The sequence below is a fragment of the Hyaena hyaena genome, unplaced genomic scaffold (genome assembly GCF_003009895.1).
Source record: "Hyaena hyaena isolate Hyena2069 unplaced genomic scaffold, ASM300989v1 scaffold_320, whole genome shotgun sequence".
NCBI classification, from domain to species: domain Eukaryota; kingdom Metazoa; phylum Chordata; class Mammalia; order Carnivora; family Hyaenidae; genus Hyaena; species Hyaena hyaena.
Genome location: NW_024080952.1, coordinates 405899 through 414790, shown reverse-complemented (window position 1 = coordinate 414790; position 8892 = coordinate 405899). Strand labels below are relative to the sequence as shown.

Sequence of the window (8892 nt, the reverse complement as noted above, 5' to 3'; positions counted from 1 at the left end):
GTTTCCTTTGAAGAGAGGCATTCCTGTATAAATGCCATAGATTCAACATACCTATCTAAAATTATATACAAGTCTCTGTTAACTATAGTTATCCTAGAAAGGAGAACAATTTCCTCATTAGCTTCAGGTACTCTTTACATTTACTACTTATATATTGTATTACTATTATTTAAAACAAATAGAAAGCACTATGGTGAATTGTTCTGTTAAAGAAGGGACCTCAGTCTATTCTTAGTTCTTTTGCTCCAGGCCTGGAAACCTTTCCAGACTGTCTTATTTTTTGCATTTTTGTGGCAGGATAATCACTTTGGGACATTATGCTGTATATTAGTTTCTTTAAAAATAACATTTCTCCATCAAATATTAAATTCTCTAGCTTTTTATTAATTTTTAGAATATTTCAGGATAGCGGGTTATACTTCTTTTCAAAGGAAAATCACTCTTGGCATCTTCTGCAGTTAGAGCAAGAAACATACTCCTCTTCGAATTGCCTTTTTTATTTTTTATTGTTGTGTTACAGCACAACCAAGAGTGTGTAGCATACAAATGATAGGTGGTAAAGATATTGTGGGTTTGCATGCATAATAAATATGGTTTCATTTCAGGAGTTGGCAAGTATTTTATAATGCAAGAGTGGAAAATGGGACAATTTGAATATTTTGGGAGGCTTCAATATACACTCACGGTGCATGCATATACATATTTAGATACAATTTTCAACATTCTTATTTATAAGCAAATAGCCAAACAGGCAATTATTTGCATGTGGGCCAATATGACACAGTCAATGGTTTAGAAAATCTAGGTTAGTTAACTAACTCATTATTGTAAATAGAAAATGCAAGGAAGGTATATCAGCTATTTGAAACATAAGCCACTGAAGACAGTGTTGCTTCCCTTAGAATCAAATGTAGGAGGTATGTTTAGATAGAAGTCCTCTCCTTTTTGTGATATTTAAGAAAACATGGAATTATGAAGCATCTTAGAAAATTTTTTACAGTAAAATGTGGCCTAGTCCCTTTCTAAAGAAAAAGCCAGCAAATCAAAACCGATGTATTCCCTGTGATTTTACACTTTAATTCCTAGGAATATTATATTAGCTGGGCCGCGGCTTCTAATGCACTTAGTCACCTGAGTCACAAGTAGTAATGCCTGCAGAGAGTGATAAAATAAACCTAATGAGCCCTTACATTAGTGTCAGAGTCTCTGTTGAAGCCATGTATCTGAAATTACCTAAACGAAGTATAAAGAGGAGACACACAGGACATGACGGGACGTTGCAGCGAGTGAAGGTGTCGTATGTGAGTGAGGATGCAGCCGGTGCTCCATCAATGCCCACCCTGCTAAAACACTGAATGAAAATGACTGATCTACAATTTGCATTCCCTTTTCAGTCCATCAGCAGAACATTATTAAAACCAGTCAGCCAAAACCCATTAGAACAGCACTCACGTAGGAAACAATGCCCAGGTCTGCTTGTTCTCCATTTTTATGCACTGCTACAGGACTATAAATATTCATCGTAATGTAACTGAAAATTATTGAAGTGAGAAAAAAGAGAAACAGGGAAGCCATTTGCTTCAATTCATAAACAGCATCTGTTGGGAAGTTATTCATAGATTGCTTCAGGGCCTGCTGAGCAGCAAGCCCACGGAAAAGGATGCCATTGCAAGCAAATTGGCGCAAACTGCATGGAGATGCTATTAGACATGATTCACTGACAGCCAGGGAGCATGATCAGGCACTGGGTTGTTTTATGTGTTCTTTTATCACTGGGACACAGAACTACCCTCTAGCCAAAGTCTCACACAGTTCAAATTAGAAGAGCAACCTTCTAAGTGTATTAAGCCCTAACCAGTAACTAGAGAAAGTTAGAAGCAGCAGCCAAACTCCAGGTGATAGAGCTTGTTCATCTGCCCACACCTTAGGCACACTCAAATCCTGCCTGTACAACCTGGCAGGTTTGAATGTCGCAGTAATATAACATCCGTCAAAAACTATGCCTTAAAGTAAAAAGTTTCTAGAAGGTTGAAACTACATTTCTGGTTGTGTTTCCCTGAATGAAATTAAGTAGAATGCTCACTACTTACCAAACCAATGGTAAGAAGAAAAATTAGCAAAGAATGCTTTCCAATCTGGCATTAGTGATGAAGTCATATTTCATCAAAAACTGGATTTATAGCTTCCTAGTCAAAGCCCCAGTTCAGTTCGAAGAAAATAAACACAGCAAGAGCTTTCAGATGTGGAGTGATCATGAAGAAAATAGATGGATTGATTTAGTAAGTGTTTATACTTATATATTGATTCATGATTTTGTGGTAAAAAGGCATCTTTGACTCAGAAAGAAAATATGCATTTCAGATTTGGGGTGGGGTGTTTTGGCAACATTAAATGTCATCCATTTTAGGCTGAACCCACTGATCAATCTTAATATCACTAAAGGAGAGAGAACGAGACACAGTGTGTCCCCTAAATGGAAGCATTGGGAAAAATTTCTACACTTCCTCATGAAAGACCTTTGTGGTTGCATGTAGTCTCCCCCTCGCCTCCATTCACACACACAAAGAGAGAGAGACAAGGAGAGAAACCTAAATCAGATCAAGCTTTTTGATCCAAGTATGCTCTATAGAAAAAAGACAGCAGATAGGAGAACATGTTAGCAACAGTATGGAAGTAAAATCAACAAAATTCAGACTGAAAAACTTAAGACAAGTGACCTGGTTTCCCCAACAAATAAGTTGCAAAGAAGATAAAGAGGTTGGAGAAAGGAAGAGAGAACCTATAGTTTAAGAGACATGTAAGCGATGTAGCAACCAAGCAATTGTCTGGATTCTGATTTGGATAGGATCTATTTACCTTCCACCTCCCCCCAAAAATCTATATGTAATCAGGCAAATTTGAACTTTATTGGTTAGTAGATAGTTTTAAGAATTATTGTATTTTTTTTTTGTATTGTAGTTGCATTTTTCAAGAATCTGTATCTTTGAGAGACACGTTTGAAGAATAGTCTTCAAAATATCCCATTTGGGGGTGGAAGGAGCAGGTGAAATACAGATGAAACAAGAATTTGCACGGTTTGATAATTATTGAAGCCCAGTAAAGGGAACATGGGAGTCTGTTAGCAAATTCTCTCTTCTCTTTAAAATTATTTATAAAAAGTTCTCATAGCCTTACTGTTATCCACTATTTTGCCTGAATTGTCTTACGCTGCCTCATGTGAGCTGATGGTTAAATTTTCAGAACTTTTACCATCCTGCTGTTAAACCATCAGTGGCTGGAAATCAGCTATAGTGGGTGTGTTTATACCAAGGAAATCAGCTAGTACTATCATCAAGGCCTTTGTTTCCCCCTGAAGAATTGATTGTAAAATATTACCCAGCCACACTACTGGCTGTGACCCCAAAGCCCAATGCACAAAACTCTATATTCAAGGTGGATATTTTGTTAATTAGTCCAAAGAAGCTGCCTTTTCAGTTTAGGTCCCTCTTGTCTCTCCCTTCCCACATTTTGTTGCCCAAGGTGTGGCAATCCATGGATCCAACCTGGAACATTCCCTCCGGGCTTCAATCATTCTTTCTTATGGTAAGTCATTACTATTTCTCCTTTTATCAAAATTTATCCAGTGTGTGGCCCTTTTTGCTCAGGTCTAATCTGACAGAGAACAGTGCTTAGATTATGAGGTTAACAGATTCTGGCTAAGTAGGAAGAAGCCTGAATCCTTCAGAGATAATTTTCTATGGAAATCTCTGACCTTTTCGCAGTCTTCATATTCTTGGGTAATTCTATACCTCCAAAACTCCTGTACACAAATTGGTTCATTTGCTTATAAATATTCTTGGTATTTATTAAGTGACTGCTTATTATATAGAAGATGAACTGTTATTAGAACATTGTCTTATTAAATCCTCAGAATAAAAATTAGAGCTAACAAAGATGCTAGAATTTTGTTCCTCTGACAAGGACATTAAAAAAAAAAAAAGGAAGTCAAATGTCTTATCTAAGGCCACCTGACTAGTTAGAGACAAAGAGTACTTTCTATCATAAATCAAGAATTGTTCTACAAACCACCAACTCACCAAAGCACTGAACTCATTGTTTGGGTGAACAAGCAGATTTTCCTGTCCTCTCCAAGGACAGTTTTGTGTTAGATATATGGATGACAAAGAAAAGAAATCCCAAAAACATTTTTTTTTCTTTTTCACATACATGAGCGTGAAGGTTACTAGTTATTTAAATCCAATCTGTAAGCGTTTATATAGAGCCTACAAATGAATGGAACACCCACTACATGGTATCAAAAACAAAAATATCCTAGATTTTAAAAGAAAGGAATGGCAGCCCCCTTAATTTGTAGTTAGACTATATTGCCAAAAGGGTGTGTTTTGTTTTAATTACTGTGATTTGCAAAATTATGTGTTTGTCATTACTGGTTTCTTCCTGCATTTCAACAGAAGCCATGTCAACCTTGCCCAGAACTATTTAGGAGGCTAGGCTGTTGTCCCATTAACATCTAAATTTACTGCATTTGTGTCCTTTTCAAATGAGATGAGTAAGACAAACAACCCCATCAACTCTTGGGGTTTCCTTTTGCTTTTCCATGACTGTTAATTCTAACTCAAATCCTACAATTGAGAAAATGGCTGAGCAGGGGGCAGGGTGGAGGGGTCCAAAATGTGATCTCCACACTAAAACTAAATAAAGACGTATTCCGTCTCTGTGTGTTCTTGGCAGAAATTTGAGGAGAAATTAAGTGTTCCTAATTGCTCATCAAATCCATTATCTCTTTTTATTTGTGCATTTGTCTATTATTGACGGACTGTTATATGCCAGTGACTGTGTAAGAACTTGGCATATGATAGTGAAAGTCCTTGGTCCCAAGGAGCTCACTAGGATGTGAAAAAATAGACATATAAGTAAAGATACAAGGACATTAGAACATACAGAGTGCTAAATACTGAAGAGTTCAACGAGCATACAAAGGAGGGGTATCTCACCTTTAGCTTGGGGTAAAAAGAAATATTATTAGAGATGGGGACATCTTAGCTAACACAAGAAATACAAAGAGAGTTATTCCAATGAATAAGTGAACTGGGAGTGTTGTGCCTGAATCGTGAGTCCCCTGAGACCCCTAAGGAGCCGTCACCGAGGCAAGTACATAAGGGTCTTTATTACAAGCTCGAGCAGGGGCTCACCGGTCTACCAGCGCAGCGGCAGCAAGGAGAAGCCTCGAACAATGGCGAGCAGGGTTTTTATGGGGTAAGGGACGGGGGTGTTACCGTGCACATGTTGTACGTTTTGCATCATCACATAAGCACCAATCATAATTGTACAACACCCATGGTTATAGTTTTGACCATTCAGTATCCGTGAGGCGACTGTTACTTTTGGCGGGACCCAATCATGACCTTTGAGAATCCTTTGAAGATTACCAATTATGAGGTGAGCTCAAAGGGCCTACCTGGGGTTTAGGCAAGCGGTGAGTGATTGGCTACTTTGTACAGAGTAACTACCTGCAGTTCCCAGCCCTGACTCAGACCACAGGAATGTTACACATTTCTTTTGATTGGCTGATCCGAGGGTGGTCCTGAGGGAGGCTTCAGCTGAAGCTTTCCCTGGAACTGGGGCTACGTGCAGCCCGAGGCTGCTCTTAATGGAGGACTTAATTTCAGGCTCTTCAGGAGAAGACACTGCAGACATTGGGAACAACATATGCTGAATTTGGAAAGACCAACCCTGAGATGACCTGATGCAGTAAATCTGAAATGAAGCCCAGGAAATTGTATTGTTAACAACCACCCCAAGAAATGTTAATGCAAGTGATTAAAAACTTTTTGAGAAGGTCAGAAAGAACATGGTACTTTGAAACAGTTCAGATGTGGTCATCCTGGAAATTTTGGACAATATGTTCAGGTATTTACATAGTACCTTCCATAGTACCTCAGGTATTTACATAGCACCATTTATATAACTAATTCAAGTCATGATGATTATGTATCTGCTGTGTATAAGCATGGGAGCCTAATGTGGGAGCTCTAGAGATAGACCTTGTATAGAGAAGTTCCAACAGAAGGAATATATCACAAGATGTGTAACATTAAAGAAAGGCTTTCTGGGTTCCAAAATGGTGAACTGGGACTTGTGGAAAGGGTAGAATAGGGAACACGAGGGTACAAGCAGTTCCAGTAATAGAGATTTGTAATTTCACAGTCTGCACTGAATCTATGTTAGGCTACTTCCTAGTTGTGACATTCAGCAAGTTGTATGACTTTACTTTGTTTTAGTTTCTTCATGTGCAAAATGGAAATGATAATTATTTCAACTTGGGAAGACTAATGTGAAAAGCATATGATGTGATCTTTCAAGTAAAGCATGTATGGGTTGTGGTACACATTAAGTGCTTAAAAAATTTACTGAACAAAAAAAATGAAAACTAATTGTTATTTCTTTTCTCTCTACAGCTCCTGACCTCAATAAATAGTTTTCTAATCAATGACTTTATATCTAGCAATAATCTCTAAAAAAGCTTATATGTTATCATGGAACCATGGCTCTCTTCAAGGGACTTTATGAGATCATTTGATTCCAGCTCTATATTTTGCAGTAGGCGGAATACGATGGAAAGGACACATGTTTGGGGTTAGATTACCTAAATTGGAATTCTAGTTCACTATTTACTAGCTGCGTAACCTTGAACATGCTTCTCAAACTCTTTAGGCTTGGTTTATACAATAATACAATGAATGTATAACTCTTAGAATTGTGAAAGGGTCTATTGACTCATTCACTCAAAAAAATGTGAACTGAGTACAGTTGATCCTAAACAGTGTAAGTGTTAGGGGTGCTAACACCCCATGAGTTGAAAATCCATGTATACTTTTGACTCCCCCAAAACCACTGACTAGAAGCCATTGACACATATTTTTGTTATTTGTATTACATATTGGATTCTCACAATAAAGGAAGAGAGAAAAAAGAAAGTGTTATTAAGGAAATCATAAGGAAGAGAAAATACAGTTACTATCCTGTACTTATTGGAAAAAAAATCACATGTAATCGGACCTGCACAGTTCAAACTCATGTTGTTCAAAGTTCAGCTGTATTTGCCAAATGTGAGAAACTGGTCCAGGAGCTGAAAACCAGCAGTGAACAAAAATGAGACACCCTTACCTTCATCTACCTTACATATAAAAGATAGCTATATTATTTCTCTAGAGACGTGTAACAAGCTTCTATACACCTGGCTTAAAACAGAATTTATTTTCTCAGCCTGGAGGCTAGAACGCTGAAGTAAAGGTACCCTAGGACCGTGCTCCCACCAAAATCTCTGGTAAAGAATCCTTCCTTGGTTCTAGCTTCTGGGAATCATTGTGTTCCTCGGTTTACAGACCTATCACTCCAATCTCTGTCTCCATTGTCACATGGCATTCTCCTAATGTGTATGAATCCAAATTTCTCTCATATTATAAGGTCAATAGATTTAGGGCCCATTCTAATCCAGTGTGACCTTATCTTAACCTTATTACATTTGAAAAGAACCTATTATAAGATCACATTAACATGTACCAGGGGTTAGGATTTCATCTTATCTCTTGGGGGGACTAACTCAATCCACAACAGTTACTAATGAACAACTTGGCCACATAATTTTTCATAGGTCATCCTAAGATCAAGCTTCCAGGATGCCCTCAGTAAATGATAGCTAATATGGGGTGACATATGTTGCTCACATTTTTCAGGTAAGGTCAGTGAATTTTGCATTGTTCACCAAAGATCACAAACCTAATATAATGAAATTAGAAATCTGATCAAATACAAAGGCGGCTCTCTATAAACAATAGTGTCTCCCAAAATTGGTTATTTATATGCATTATGGCTTCTAAAAAATTTAGGTATTAAGAGGATAATCTTTAATTTTAATAAGTATGTATTTAACATGCTTAAGAAGAAATATTACCAGCACTTAAAACCCACAATTTCACAGATAGCATTTCTTTCAATGTGTTTTATACAGAGTTGTCATTTAAAACAATTAGAGATTTGCCTTTCAGCCAGTACCATCATCTTGTAATTCATCAAAATGACCAGTACAAAGGGCAAAAGGAGAGGCACCCCTCTTTCTAGGCCTTTTATAAAACATGGAGTTGTTTCTTTGGCCACTTACATGGGAATCTACAGGAAAGATGATACTGTAGACAAAGGAATGGGCACTGTTCAGAAAGGGATGCTCTACAAAGGTTACCATGGCAAAACCGGAAAAGTCTACAATGTTACCCAGCATGCTGTTGGCATTGTTGTAAACAAACAAGCTAAGGGCAAGATTCTTGCCAAGAGAGCTAATGTACACATTGAGCATATTAAGCACTCAAAGAGCCGAGACAGCTTCATGAAATGTGTGATGGAAAATGATCAGAAAAAAAAGTAAGCCAAAGAGGAAGGTACTTGGGTTAAACTGAAGCACCAGCCTGCCCCACCCAGAGAGGCACACTTTGTAAGAACCAATGCCAAGGGGTCTGAGCTACTGCGAGCCATTCCCTATGAATCCATGGCGTGATAGGTGTTAAAATAAATAAATAAAAGATCTCAAGACTGTGAAAATGAACAATTAAGCACGTAAGTGAATCAATTGATTTAAAAAATGACAAAAGAGTTGGTAAGTGGCTGCGGCAAAGAATACTGCAGTGGTACTGGGTGATTCAAGTTTCAGACATGTCATACTCCCACATGATATTTCTTTCTTCATTCTGTCAAAGCAACTAGCTTTGCTGGCTGTATGTCTTCACATGGATCCAATTTGCAAAAGAAAATTTCCCAGTTGGGGCATTGAACCTAAAGATGCAATTTGTGTCTTTACGTCAGCTGCCTTTAAACTGATGATCAACTCCTCTCAAAACC

General features: G+C 37.8%; 1 pseudogene; it reads left to right on the top strand.

The window, feature by feature from the left end:
• The first annotated feature begins 8074 nt into the window (after window positions 1–8074).
• Window positions 8075–8551, top strand: LOC120242875 (annotated as a pseudogene).
• Window positions 8552–8892: the final 341 nt, after the last annotated feature.